Raw genomic sequence first — 15264 nt, 5'->3', positions numbered from 1 at the left:
TAATATTGTTTTGTTATTATAGTTTTATATTATTAGTTTATAATTTTATATAATATTTTATACACTAAGTAATTAGTAAATTAATTATATATAATAATTGTTAGTTTGGATGCTGGCAGTATTCGAATTTGTATCTAATATTCGAATCCGTATAACTAGTTATCACATAAAAAGTTTTTTTTGGATAATCCAATTTTAAAAAAATACGAATGCAAATATTTAGATATCCACTTGCATCCCCTACTTCAGGAGTTCGGCCTGTTTCTGTCCATTATGTTGTTGATCCTGTCTTATGTTCGGGACAATGGAAGATGACAATACTTAGCTGAGAATTGCAATTTTGAAACCTCAACGTTGCATCACCCGTTGGACATACTTTTTGATTAGGGTTATTTAGGGATAGGTCCTAAAATTATTGATTATTAGGCTTTAGTCCTATTTTTATCGATTGACCTTGAGTCAACTCAGTTGACCGTGGTCAACCTATTTTATAATAATATAATTTTCGTTTTTTATGAAAATGTCCAAACTACCCTCCATATAAAAACAGAAGATTGTAACCCCTTACATTCTCTAATCCAATGACCAAGCAATAGATCAATCTCCAAACACCTTCAGTGACAAGATACATAGTACAACACGTCTTGTTCTTCCAACTGTCTACTACTTCTTTTGTGCAACAAGATCTTCAAGATATTGGAATATGGGTACTTAACCAACGCACAAGAGAATGGTCTCTAAAACAAAAATTTATGGCGATTTGGTTATGATTTGATGTTTCAATGTGATTGGTTGTTGTTTAAGTGTTGTTGGAGGTGTCAATTTGGTGTTGGTATGTTTAGATTGGGTTGTGGAAAATATGGGTAGAAGATGATCATATTCGGTTAGAACCCAGTTCAGATCTTGGTTAAGTGGGCTTTAACTTTTCTAATAGATGTGGGCTGATGGCATGTGAGGTAAATACTATAAAGTTGAGTGTGATTGGACTTTCTTGTATACAAAAGCTTATTTCTCATGATGCTGTTCAACCCACGGCTTTGAAGGAGATATGGAAGATAGATGATGTAAAGTTGAGTGTGGATTTGGAAGATAGATGGTTAAGGCTTGAATTCTTCAATGGCAGTATATGGAAGCTTCAAATCTTTCAATTAGAGAGAATTAGTTTTTTAGGATTTAACCCCTCCTGTATTTGAGTTAATTAGGTTTTAGTCCTACTTTTTTGCCATTAAAGAGTTTGACTTTAAGTTCGTGAAATACCTTGGATTAATGTTTCTAATTTTGACCATTGGATCAATGCTTTAGATTTTTGACACGTGTCTATTGTTTAACTTGGTGTTCCAAAAGTCCAATATAAAGTCACATGTGAAGCACGCTGAAGGGTAGTTTGGCCATTTTCATAAAAAACAAAAATTATATTATTATAAAATGGGTAAACCAAGGTCAACCGAGTTGACTCAAGGTCAATCGATAGAAGTAGGACTAAAGCCTAATAATCGATAATTTTAGGACATATCCCTAAATACCCCTAAATAAGTAGGACCAATCCCTAAATAACCCTTTAGATTACTAAGAGGCCTCTTGCGTAAGTGTTGGTAATGGCCATTTCATCGTGGACCTGCGTTACCAATATATAGTACCTATGTGTTCTCGTACTTTTCTTTCTCCACTAGACCTTCAGTCCTACACATTATTGATGGGTTTCAGACTTTGTGAAGATGTACATGGAGATGTGGTGTTCTTTGTCTAGGATGGTAAAAATAAGTACCAAATCTAAAACACCTATAACTTTATCTACAAAATGATTTAAAACCTAATTTTTTGTACATATGATCTACTAACCATAAAGAACATCTCTACAAAATTTCAATTTGTTTGATATCCTCTAACTTAGATAAAAATTGTTGTCCACTTTTGAAAAAATATCTAATAGCCCAGAAATGTCTAATTTTTGCAATCATCTTTTGCCAATGTTAAAAATTGTAAAACTAGTAAATTTTGTAGAAATGTTCTTTATGGTTAGTAGATCATATGTACAAAAGATTATGTTTTAAATCATTTTGTAGGTGAAATTATAGGTGTTTTAGATTTGGTACTTATTTAAGGTCCTTTTAGGAATCGGGATATATATATATATATATCTTGACATACCAGCCAACCGTGAGATCTTGCATAATCTAATGTCCAGATCTTTGTTTCTAATTAACAAACCAAACAAGTAAAAAAGAGGGACAAAACTGACATTTCATATTTTTCACAAAAATAATACAGGGAGTAACTCTCGAGGACAAAAATGCAGAAAAAGTAACTCTCAAAGACACCTTTTTATTTTTGTAACTCTCAAGGACCGGGTAGATGAAAGGTCAAGTATACCCTTGACGCAAAATAAAAAACAGATCGGGAAGATGAAATGTCAAGTATACCCCGCGGCCTTGAAATAATTAATCGGGCCGCATCGAAACGACCTGGTGTATTTAGTATGAACATTGAATGTTCATAGTCTTTGGGTATGAACATTGATTGGGTATGAACATTCAATGTTTATAGTCCTTTGGGTATGAACATTCAATGTTCATAGTCTTTGGGTATGAATATTGATTGGGTATGAACATTCAATGTTCATATTCCTTTGAGTATGAACATTCAATGTTCACAGTCCTTGGATATGAATATTGATTGGGTATGAACATTCAATGTTAATAGTTTTTTAGGTATGAACATTCAATGTTCATAGTTCTTGGGTATGAACATTTTGGATATGAACATTCAATGTTCATAGCCCTTGGTTATTTGGGTATGAACATTGATTGGGTATGAACATTCAATGTTAATAGTCTTTTGGGTATGAACATTCAATGTTTATACATCAATATATTGTATAAGGTACATTCACCTATTTGGATATGAACAATCATTATTCATACACCAGCAGAAGGTATGAACACTCATTGTTCATAGTAAAATGACAGAAATGGTAAAATTGGAAAATATTTATTTTAAATCCGGGCCATTTGTCCTTGAGGGTTATTTTCACGAAAGGGTATAACTGACATTCAAAAAAAGTAAAATGGCGGGGCCAACTTATTTTGTCTTTGAGGGTTACAAAATTTGAAATCGTGGGTTTGTGAGTTACTAATTTCTAAAATTTGTCCCCGTGAATTACTCACCAAAAAGTGTGTCCTCTAGACTTCATTTTTAAAAAATTGAGTGTTAGGCCCAATTTCTTGAAAATAATAACTTACGTGGCTTTTCACATTCTTCATCATCCACTTTCCTTTTTCCCACCAAGAGCAAGAGCAAGAGCAAGACACAAATAGTTCGCTAGACAAAAAGAGTTCGCTCTAGTTCTCTACTTCTCTCTCACTCGAACTGGTGTGCAAAGAACCTAATTTAAGGGTTTTTTTTTTAAAACTTTTGCTTGGTATTCATTTTTTTTATTTTCGATGATTATAACAAGCAAAGTTTAATCCTGACATGATATGATGACCATATTATATTTCTAGATGAAGATATGAATATATGATAACTTCATGAAAGATGGATTATACTAACGTACAAAAATATATTGTGTGTGCTTGCCTCATCCAAAACACCATTTGTCACCTTCTTCCTGTTCTCAAAAGCCCGTTAATATTTAAGGATGACACAGTCATCCAGTTTCAAAATCCAATAGTGTAAGCTTTAATTGTAGCGAACGCTTGGGTTGTTAGTGGCACTCCTCAAACAAAGAAATCACATGATATTCTTCTTTGGCTCATAAGGGAGCTTTCTGAATATTCGTCTTTTGCTCATAACCAGTTTCACAAAGTAGCGCCACTCATTGCGATAGCTGCCGAAAATATTCGTCAGGACTCGAGAGGGCACTGATATTTTCTGGTAGTCACTACTACTAAAAAAAAATGAGAAAACAAACGTTTTGATTTTTCCCATTTCCTTCTTTTTTACTTTCGATAACCATTGTTTCTCTTGTTTTAGATCAGTTAAAGAAAGAGATGGAGGATCATAAACCAAATGAGATTAGTAGTTCAAAGATGTTTGAAGGTTATAACAAAAGATATAAACATTATAGTCCTGTTTTGGGTTGTTGCTCCATGACATTCTCCAGTTACTTCCCTCCTTCCCCTTCTCCTTCCCACAAGTTCCCTGTACTTTATTGGCTCTCAGGTCTCACGTGCACAGACGAGAATTTCATTCAGAAATCTGGAGCCCAGTGTGTCGCTTCCAGCGAGGGTGTTGCACTAGTTGCTCCTGATACATCTCTCAGAAGCCTTAATGTGGAAGGAGAGTCAGACAGCTGGGACTTTGGAGTAGGTGCTGGATTTTATCTCAATGCTACACAAGAGAAGCGGAAGAACTTGCGCATGTATGACTATGTCGTTAAGGAATTGCCAAAAGTTTTATCTGAGAATTTTGTGCAGCTTGATACATCACGTGCATCTATTTCTGGTCATTCAATGGGTGGCCATGGAGCTTTGACAATCTACCTAAAAAACCTTGACAAGTATAAGTTTGTTTCTGCCTTTGCGCCAATTTCTAATCCAATAAAGTGTCCATGTGGTCAGAAGGCTTTCTCAAACTATTTAGGTGGCAATGAATCTGACAGGGAGGAATATGATGCCACTTGCTTGATTTCCAAGTACAACAATCTTTCAGCTACTATCCTGATTGATCAGGGGGAGGCTGATGGTTTCTTAAAGAATCAGCTGCTACCCCACAAGTTTGCGGAGGCATGCCGAAATGCAGGGGTGCCTCTCCTCTTGCGTGTACAGCCCGGATATGATCATTCCTACTACTTCATTGCGACATTCATCGATGATCATATCCGCCATCACGCTCAAGCTCTGGAACTCTCCTCCAATATGTAGCTGGAGAGGGGAGACTTCTTAGGTTTATTGTGAACGTAAAAGACTAATAGTTGTCTTTCCTCCCTTTATTGTAACTAAGTTTCATAGAGTTTTTTGCATGATTTGGGAGTATTTATAGATGTTTTGTTTGGCATGTTAAAAATCATGAGACGTGGCTGTTGGTCTTCTTGCTAGTAACATAGATTGTTTATATATTCGTCTGCAAAATTATTGAATCATTCATGTTTAAAAAAAGGCTAAATCTATGGTGCACAGGTCGTATGGTGTGCTGTCAAATCTGGGCCACTCATACCAAGGGGTGCGTGTGTATTGCATGGCAAAAGTACTGATCCAAAGGTCTACATTACCTGTTTCTCTTAAAAAAAACACAATTGATTGGTTTCCTTCACACTAGTCGTTCTTTCTCTTGTTTTCGGTGGAGAAAAGAAAACCGTGAATAAGAAAGACCGAGTGTTTTATTGTGAAAAAACAATGTGAATCAAGAAGAAGTAAGGGTTTATCTTTTTTCTAAAAGAAAATTATATATTTACCCCCGTTTTTTGTGGCTCATTTTCTTTTATTTGCTTGGTTTTTTAGAAGTATATTTGGAGTTTTGGACATTAGATTATGCAAGATCTGACAGTTGGCTGGATAATCAAGATAGTATGTTAGAATAGTATGTCCACGTATCCGCCCCATATATATATATATATGACTACGTCATAGATTATACCACATCCCCTACAAAATGAGTTAAAGGCTAATAATTTGTGGATATGATATACTAATCATAGATAACATCTACACAAAAATTCATCTCATTTGAAAATCTCTAACCTAGTTAAAAATCATTGTCAACTTTGAATTTTTTTTAACGGCTAAGATTATTCGATTTTGCAATCATCTTTTGATATAGTTAAACATTGTCAAATGAGTTGAAATTTTATAGAGGTGATTTTTATGGTTAGTTGAACACATCCCCAAAAAACTAAGTTATAATTTGTGTTGTAGGTGAAATTGTGGGGCATTGTATAAACTATAGTATAAAAAGTATGGTAAACGGAACTTGCCGATATATATATATATATATATATATATATAGTCCGGATGTATATATAATATATAGCCCGCTCTAAATAAGTACCAAATCTAAAACAAACACAACTTTAATCTAAAAATGATTTAAAATCTAATCTTTTTATTCTCTGTGATCTCTCTAACCATAACGAACATCTCTACAAAAAAATTCAACTCGTTTTGATATCCTCTAACTTAGATAAAATTGTTTTTCACTTTTGAAAAAATATATAAATTGTCAACTTTGAAATGTTTAGTTTTTTTGCAATTATCTTTTGCCAATATTAAAATTGTCAAATGAGTTGAATTTTTGTAGAGATGTTTTTTATGGTTAGTAGATCATATGCACAAAAATTAAGTTTTAAATAATTTTGTAGGTGAAGTTGTGGGTTTTTTATAAACTATACTTATTTAAAATCCTTATTTAAGGTCCTTTTAGAGTTGATATATATATATATATATATCCCCTCTTAATCGGAATTTGTCCGTAGGGACTCAACTTAAACACCGAAATATCGAAATACGAAATATACTCACGAAGGGTTTTAGAAAACCCCAAACCCCAAACCTTGCTCATATTCCCTCTCTCTTATTCTCTCTCAGTCTCTCCAATATATATATATGGCTATGTCATAGATTATACCACATCCCCCTACAAAATGAGTTAAGGGCTAATAATTTGTGGATATGATATACTAATCATAGATATCATCTACACAAAAATTCATCTCATTTGAAAATCTCTAACCTAGTTAAAAATCATTGTCAACTTTGAATTTTTTTTAACGGCTAAGATTATTCGATTTTGCAATCATCTTTTGACATAGTTAAACATTATCAAATGAGTTGAAATTTTATAGAGGTGATTTTTATGGTTAGTTGAACACATCCCCAAAAAACTAAGTTATAATTCGTGTTGTAGGTGAAATTGTGGGGCATTGTATAAACTATAGTATAAAAAGTATGGTAAACTATAGTATTTCGATATATATATATATCTTTTAATCGACTGTCAAAAAGCTTTTCAACTTAAACACTAAATATCGAAATACAAAATATATATTGGTTTTAGAAAACCCCAAACCCCAAACCTCGCTCATATTCCCTCTCTCCTATTCTCTCTCAGTCTCTCCAATATCTTCATTCCTAACTCTCTCTCCTATTCTCTCTCAATATTATCGCGACTCTCACTCTCTCTCCTATTCTCTCTCAGTATTATCGTGACTCTCTCTCTCTCTCTCTCTCTCTCTCTCTCTCTTGGTACTCTCTTTCTCTATCAAATGGTTTTTACAGGCTAATTCTAATTTCTCATTCTTTAGACTATAGATACATATGCCAGCATAGCTATCTCCAGTTTCAAGTTCACACTTTAGTGGGTCTTTATGGGTTATTCCAGTAGCTTGGATACATAGTTTAATATTGAAAAACGTGAAGAACAAAAGATTGTCACATTAGAACAACTAGCTACTGGTTTATTGATTTAATTCTTCACGTAGTGTTGTATCTTTTATTTGCCCCCCCCCCCCCCTAAAATACTTTTTCGATTGAGTTGGTTATTCCCTAGTAATTTCATTTCTACTATATTTAGTGTCGTATAATTCTAATCTTTTTGAAGTGTTACTAGTACTGTATTTATTTATACTATATATCAGGTAAATATATATTGTTTAACGTTGCATATCGCTTATTTGAAGTTGTGTTACTAGTACTAGATTTAGTGTTCGTAGTTGGTCTGATAGGAAGAAAGATGGTGAATGTATAAGAAAGGAATACGTGTGTTACAAGCAAGGAAAAAGTTCAATTTGGTGCTTTTTCTTTTCTTTGGTTGTCAAGGGGATTCATGGTTGGTTTGATGGCCATGCAACTTTTTATGGTGCCTCTCAAAATCCCATGACCCTTGGTACGTACATTTCTTTCTTTCAGTGAGTTACATTTTTGTTTTGAATAGGACAAATGTGGAAACAACATTACCCACAACAAATAGATCAATCATACACAAGGATCGATCCTTCTCAATAGACAAGACTTCAGCACCCTCCAAGCAATATCCCAACACTTCTCAATATCAAATAACAAGCATATAAAGTAAAACAATTAATGTAAAAGAAGAACAAACCACAAGACGAGATATATCGTGGTTCGACAATTTGCCTACGTCCACATTGCGAGTTCCAAGCTTTACTAGATGTTCGGAGTAACAGATTACAAGTCTCTCAATTCACTCACAAAGAATGAATACTCTACTCACAAAGAATTGCTCACTTATAATCTCTCTCTTTCTTGGTTTTGGAAAAGTTAGGTTTCTACAGAAAAAACCTATATTTATATTATTTCAGAAAACTTCCGAAATAAGTCAAATTCGTGCTGAAATACGATGGGGCGCGACCCGCTCTCTCGGCAAGGCAAAGTCGAGCGTAGGGTGCACTAAAGAGCCTGGAGTTCGACCAAGACATGAGCGCGACCTGCGCTCTTGTCCAAGCAAAAAGGAGCACAGGGTGCACTCAAGCCTAAATAGAGAAAACTTCGTCTTTTTCTCTACATTCTCCACCTCGGTGAGGTTTTAACACATAAAACCGAGCCGAACACATCAAGCAAGAACACATCCAAAGAGGAACACATCCAAAGAAGGAAGACTTCGCGAATAACCTCCCGGGGCCATGCCCACAAAGGGCTCATTCAAGCATGTAGGATTTGGAGCAAGTCCAAACAGTGTTGGAACTTAACTCCAGTGACAACCTTTGTCAATATATCAGCAATTGTCATGGGTGTCTACTTTCTCAAGTGCTACATCATCATCTTCAACGACATCCCGTATAAAGTGATAACGAACATCAATATGCTTGGTCCGAGCATGATGAACCTGGTTCTTCGTCAAATGAATAACACTCTGACTATCACAATACAAAGCAACATTGTTCTGCTCAATACCCATATCATCCAGAAGACCTCGAAGCCATAATGCCTCTTTCACTGCCTCTACCACTGCCATATACTTTGCCTCAGTAGTAGATAAAGCAACTGTAGCCTATAACATAGACCTCCAACTAACCGGTGCACCATGCATCATAAACACATAACTAGTAGTCGATCGTCGTCTATCTAGATCACCTGCATAATCTAAATCCATATACCCACTGACATAACAAGTGCCTCCACCATAAACTAATCCCACATCCAAGGTACCCTTCAAGTACCTTAGTACCCATTTCACTGCCTCCCAATGCTGCTTCCCAGGATTTGCCATATACATGCTTGCAACACTAACTGCCTGTGAAATGTCTGGGCTTGTGCACACCATAACATACATCAAACTGCCCACGACACTTGCATAAGGAACATTTGCCATATGCTTTTGTTCCTCCATCGAACTAGGAAAGAACTTAGCTGAAAGCCTAAAATGCCCAGCTAAAGGTGTAGAAACCGACTTTGCATTCTCCATACAAAATCGAGAAATTACTTTATGAATGTATTTCTTATGAGAGACAACTATCCGTCATTTCTTCCTATCTCTGTCAATGTCCATGCCCAGTATCTTCTTGGCTCCACCTAATAAGTCTTTCATCTCAAACTCAGAGCTAAGTTGAGATTTCAACTTGTCTATCTCCACCATGCTTTTGGAAGCAATAAGCATGTCATCTATATAAAGCAGGAGATAGATGAAGTCATTACCACAAAGCCTTCTAAAGTAGACACAACAGTCATACTTACTTCGGGTGTACTCATGTTGTAACATGAATATGTCAAAGCGCCTGTACTATTGCCTAGGCGATTGCTTTAATCCGTACAGTGACCGATTCAATTTGCATACGTGATTTTCTTTCTCAGCAACGACAAACCCTTCAGGTTGTCTCATATAGATCTCTTCCTCCAAGTCCCCATGCAAGAAAGCAGTTTTCACATCAAGTTGCTCTAACTCCAAGTCGAAGTGAGCAACTAAACTCAATAACACACAAATGGAAGTATGTTTGACCACCGGGGAAAATATCTCATTGTAGTCGACTCCTTCCTTTTGTGAGAAACCCTTTGCTACTACTCTTGCCTTGTACCCAGTACTGTCGGACTCAGGAAGGACCTCTTTCTTTCTGAACACCCATTTACTGGCGATAGTCCTTTTGCCCTTTGGCAATAAAACTAGGTCCCATGTGTGATTTTTATCAAGAGACTCCATCTTTTCTTGTATAACAACCAACCAATCTTTGTAATGAGCATCTCTAATAGCTTCCTTGAAACTATCTGGCTCATCATCTTCGATATTCAGTGCATATGCCCACCTTGTGATACCAATTGTTGTGAATAGGACAACAGCAGAAACAACGTTACCCACAACAAATAGATCAATCCTACACAAGGATTGATCCTTCTCAATAGACAAGACTTCAACACCCTCCAAGCAATATCCCAACACTTCTCAATATCAAATAACAAGCATATAAAGTAAAACAATTAATGTAAAAGAAGAACAAACCACAAGACGAGATATATCGTAGTTCGACAATTTGCCTACGTCCACACTGCGAGTTCCAAGCTTTAGTAGATGTCCGGAGTAACAGATTACAAGTCTCTCAATTCACTCACAAAGAATTGCTCACTTATAATCTCACTCTTTCTTGGTTTTGAAAAAGTTAGGTTTTTACAGAAAAAACCTATATTTATACTATTTCAGAAAACTTCCGAAATAAGTCAAATTCGTGCTGAAATACGGTGGGGCGCGACCCGCGCTCTCGGCAAGGCAAAGTCGAGCGTAGGGTGCACTGAAGAGCCTGGAGTTCGACCAAGACATGAGTGCGACCTGCGCCCTTGTCCAGGCAAAAAGGAGCGCATAGTGCACTCAAGCCTAAATAGAGAAAACTTCATCTTTTTCTCTACATATCTTCATTCCTAACTCTCTCTCCTATTCTCTCTCAATATTATCGTGACTCTCACTCTCTCTCTCTCTCTCTCTCAGTATTATCGCGACTCTCTCTCTCTCTCCTAGTACTCTCTTTCTCTATCAAATGGTTTTTACAAGCTAATTCTAATTTCTCATTCTTTAGACTATAGATACACATGCCATCATAGCTATCTCCAGTTTCAAGTTCACACTTTAGTGGGTCTTTATGGGTTATTCCAGTAGCTTGGATACATAGTTCAATATTGAAAAACGTGAAGAACAAAAGATTGTCACATTAGAACAACTAGCTACTGGTTTATTGATTTAATTCTTCACGTAGTGTTGTATCTTTATTTGAACCCACCCCAAAAAAATACTTTTTCGATTGAGTTGGTTATTTCCTAGTAATTTCATTCCTACTATATTTAGTATCGTATAATTCTAATCTTTTTGAAGTGCTACTAGTACTGTATTTATTTATACTATCATGTATATATATATTGTTTAACGTTGCATAGCGCTTATTTGAAGTTGTGTTACTAGTACTAGATTCAGTGTTCGTAGTTGGTCTGATAGGAAGAAAGATGGTGAATGTGTAAGATTGCCATGAATAATTAGGGATCACAATTAATCTTAATTGGTTATAATTGTAATAATCTACACTAGCATATTATGAATTTATTTAAGTGAAATCAAATCCCCCTAATCTCTTCTCCATATTATTCTCTATATTTTATTCAATTCATATTCAATTGCTTAGTTAAATTAGTATAAGTTAAATTCATATATTTAGTTTCATAGTATAAATTCACCTCTATAAATATTACTCTCACCATTGTTCCCTTGTGTTGATTAATTGATTTCTTTATGTCTTGGTAGTTTAGGAGTGGAACGATTCCGTACTATATATATTGCATAAATCTATATGTGAGAGTAGGAAATAAATAATTGATACCGTAAGAATAAGGTTAGGTCAATCTAGTCATGTTTTTACGAGTTATCAACCGACATAGATACCGCCTCCTCAGCCATCGTCTCCAATGAGGAGGACGATGACGCCTCACCTCCACTACGCGCCCTAGCATCACCATCTCCATCACTACAGTTCTCTCTCTCCACTGATCCAAGGCAACTTCCCCACTCAAACTATCACTAATAATCGACATGACAAAAGCAAGAAGGAAAACAAAAAGATCAAATTTTTGAGTTCAAAATAGATGCACCTGAAGACGAAAAGTTGGAAAGTTTTTGGTTTTTTCTCTGCTTTTTTCTTCCTCTGTGTTGATTGAATGAAGAAATGAAAGACCGCTAAACCCTAAACCTTTCAACTGCACAAACCTCAAAAAAGCCAAAACGTTTCGTATTCCCTAACAAAACACAATCATAACCAACTTACCTACCCACAAATCCAACTTTGGGCCTCTGAATCGAAAATCCCTTTTTCCCGCATAATTTCCAAAATTTTCAATTTTCAAAAGCCCACCAGCTATGCGACACGTGTTCACTGTTTAAAATTTATTCTTTTCAAACTGTCTCATCTTAACGAGTCAAACAGCCTATAAAGAATAAAAGGGGTTGTGTAAGTACCCTCCGTTCTCAAACATATCACTACAGCACACGTGTCCACACACCAGGTTGTATCTTTATAGCTCGTACATCATCAGGTCGTACCACGCCACCAGGACTCAGGACGTCCCAAACTCAGGTCGTCTCAAATATCAAACACAACCATATATGGAAGCAAATGATCTACCACGATCCTGAAGCTCAGTCAATGCACCAATGAAGGAGACATTTACTTTTTAACAACATAAGTAATGACGAATCATCAAGATAACACAAAATATGGATCTACACTTGATAACGGCCTTGAGCAAATAAGGAAGGTCAGCTTAAACATCTATAAGTAGAGAGAGATGAACTACATAAGGCTTGATTCAAGTTCATCCAAGAAACTTGATACGTAGGCAACTTTTATCCCAAGAAAGAATGCAGTCATTCCCTATCAACATCAACATCAAGTCGTATATACAAATCCACACCTCTACAACATTTAATAAATTGCTTAATTAAATGGCTAATTAAATGCATTTATGGTGGAGTACAATTGAAATGATGGGGTGGTTTTGGTTTTTTTAATTCACCCACACATGAAATGACCAATTACTCCTAATTAAATAACTAAGCAATAGTTTCATTTAAGGACAATATGGGTACCATATATTTACAAAAGCAGAAAAAGATAAAATTATCCTTGTAAATTGTATTTGGGTGTTTTGATTTAATTATTCATTCAGGGACATTATGATTAAGAAAAATACCCGAATTTAAGAGATCAAGAATTGATATATATAAAGGGGGTGGCCAGCTCTTTCACCAAATTTGGGGTGTCTCTTTTTGCCGAATTTCCGATTTTGCCGAATTCCAACCCGAAATTGGTCCAACTTTGGGTCTATTTTTCACGGTCCGATTTCCGAAAATTCGAAAAAATAATCGGATCGGATTCGGATATAACTCTCAAATCCAATCCGATACAATATCCGATCCGAAAGTTCGAAATGTAGCCAATTCGAAATTTCCGACATTCTTTCCATTTTTTGTGAAACCATGTATTTATAATATAACAAAACTCCATTGTCCATTTGATAAGATCATGACCATTCATTCATATGCTAGTTTTCTACACTAGCAAAGCAAAACAAACAACTAAACAAATCTTAGTAGCTACTTCACTCCCTCTCTTTCCCACTCCACTCAAACACTTCTCTCCCTCACCATGGTAAGTAGATTAGCTTTTCATAAGAACATTTCCTATAATCTTTCTTTTTTGAGTTTCTGATATTGATATGTAAAGTTTTGGTTTTTTGAAGTTCCAAATTAGTTTAGTCAAATTTTCTTTTCCAAAAATAGTGGAAAGTAAAGAAATCTGTGAAATTTACTAAGAATTCCAAAATTTTCGAATTATTCCGAAATTTCCAAAGTTTTGGGAATTTGGACAAATATTTTTATTTTGATTCCGAAAAAAAATTGGATCGGATTGGCTCTGTCATGTCCTATTAGGATAGACTTGGAGATCTCTTTAGTTTATGGGTACTTTAGTATTTTACTTATATTAGGTATGGAGTGGCCAAGAGTTGTTAGTAAGAGCCACGTGTAGGTAGTATAGAGCACCATAAATCTTTTGGATCTGATGTAGAGAAACTGGTATAAAAGCAAAGAGAGGGATAGAAAATGTAAGAAGAAAAATATCAAAAAAGAAAAGACGCTCTGTATTATGTTAATCAGAGAGGTTGTTTGATTAAGGTAGTCTATTTGGATTAGGCTTCTATTGTTGCAGTCCTTGTACAGGACAATTGGTATCGAAGCATTCTTTCCTGGGGAAAATAACTTTGTTAGAAGTGGAGAAACTGGCTAAGGGAACCCAGAACCAGGTCACTGAGATGCAAAGTTTAGTTAGTCAAATAAATGACAGATTAATCAGGGAAGTCCAAGCAAGGGAAGTTTCAGAAAAGAAAATGGAAGCTAGATTTGAGCTCTCAGAGAAGAAGATGGACAACAGATTCGACCAGCTTTTCAAGTTGTTAAATGACAAGGGAAAGAGTACAGTAGCAATGGGGTTGCCTTCTGGGTCACAGACTCCAATAGCAACAACCACTGATGTTGAACACTCCACTAATGGCTTGCGACAAAGGACCCCAGTCGACATGGACGACTTTGGTAAGTTTCTAAAAAACCCAAGGTTAGACTTTCCGCGTTTTGATGGAGTTAATCCAAGAGCTTGGGTTTGCAAGGGTAATCAGTTTTTCTACATTCACCCCATGGAAGAGAGTACAAAGGTTAAGGTAGCTTCTCTGTATTTAGAGGGAAAGGCTGATTCATGGTTCCTTGAGTATCAAGAGGGTAAAGAAATTATTGAATGGACTGAGTTAACGGAACAGATCTGCAAACGATTTGAAGAAGTGGGGCAAGATAACTATGTAGGAAATTTTAATAAACTGGTTCAAACCGACACAATAGAGGAGTATTATGAACGTTTTGAGACATTGAAAGCTATCATGGTGAGCAAGAATAAAGAGCTAACCGAAGAGTATTTTGTACTCAATTTTTTGAGTGGGTTAAAGGATGAAATTAGAACTTCAGTTCAGATGTTTAAACCTACCAATCTACACCACGCTTGGTATTTCGCAAGAATGCAGGAGTCCGCATTAGAGGCTCAATTCAAGAAAACCAAACCAGTAGTCAAAACTTTTCCCAGTACCACTTCATACTTTTCAAGTAATAACAACCCAAATAAACAAATCTCCTCTCCAACCATCACACCCAAGTCACCATCCACATCAAAGCTTACACTTCACACCAATACACCAACAACACAAACTCCTTGCTTACCTCCTATTAAGAGACTCACATCAACTCAAATGAAAATTAGAAGAGAGAAAGGACTTTGCTACAACTGTGAAGAACAATACAGGCATG

The 15264-nt window shown here is 35.7% G+C and overlaps 1 pseudogene; it reads left to right on the top strand.

The window, feature by feature from the left end:
- Window positions 1–3970: 3970 nt before the first annotated feature.
- On the top strand, window positions 3971–5052 carry LOC147495564 (S-formylglutathione hydrolase pseudogene; annotated as a pseudogene).
- Window positions 5053–15264: the final 10212 nt, after the last annotated feature.

The sequence above is a fragment of the Coptis chinensis genome, chromosome 6, assembly GCF_015680905.1.
Source record: "Coptis chinensis isolate HL-2020 chromosome 6, ASM1568090v1, whole genome shotgun sequence".
NCBI classification, from domain to species: domain Eukaryota; kingdom Viridiplantae; phylum Streptophyta; class Magnoliopsida; order Ranunculales; family Ranunculaceae; genus Coptis; species Coptis chinensis.
This window is presented reverse-complemented; position numbering and strand designations above follow the sequence as displayed.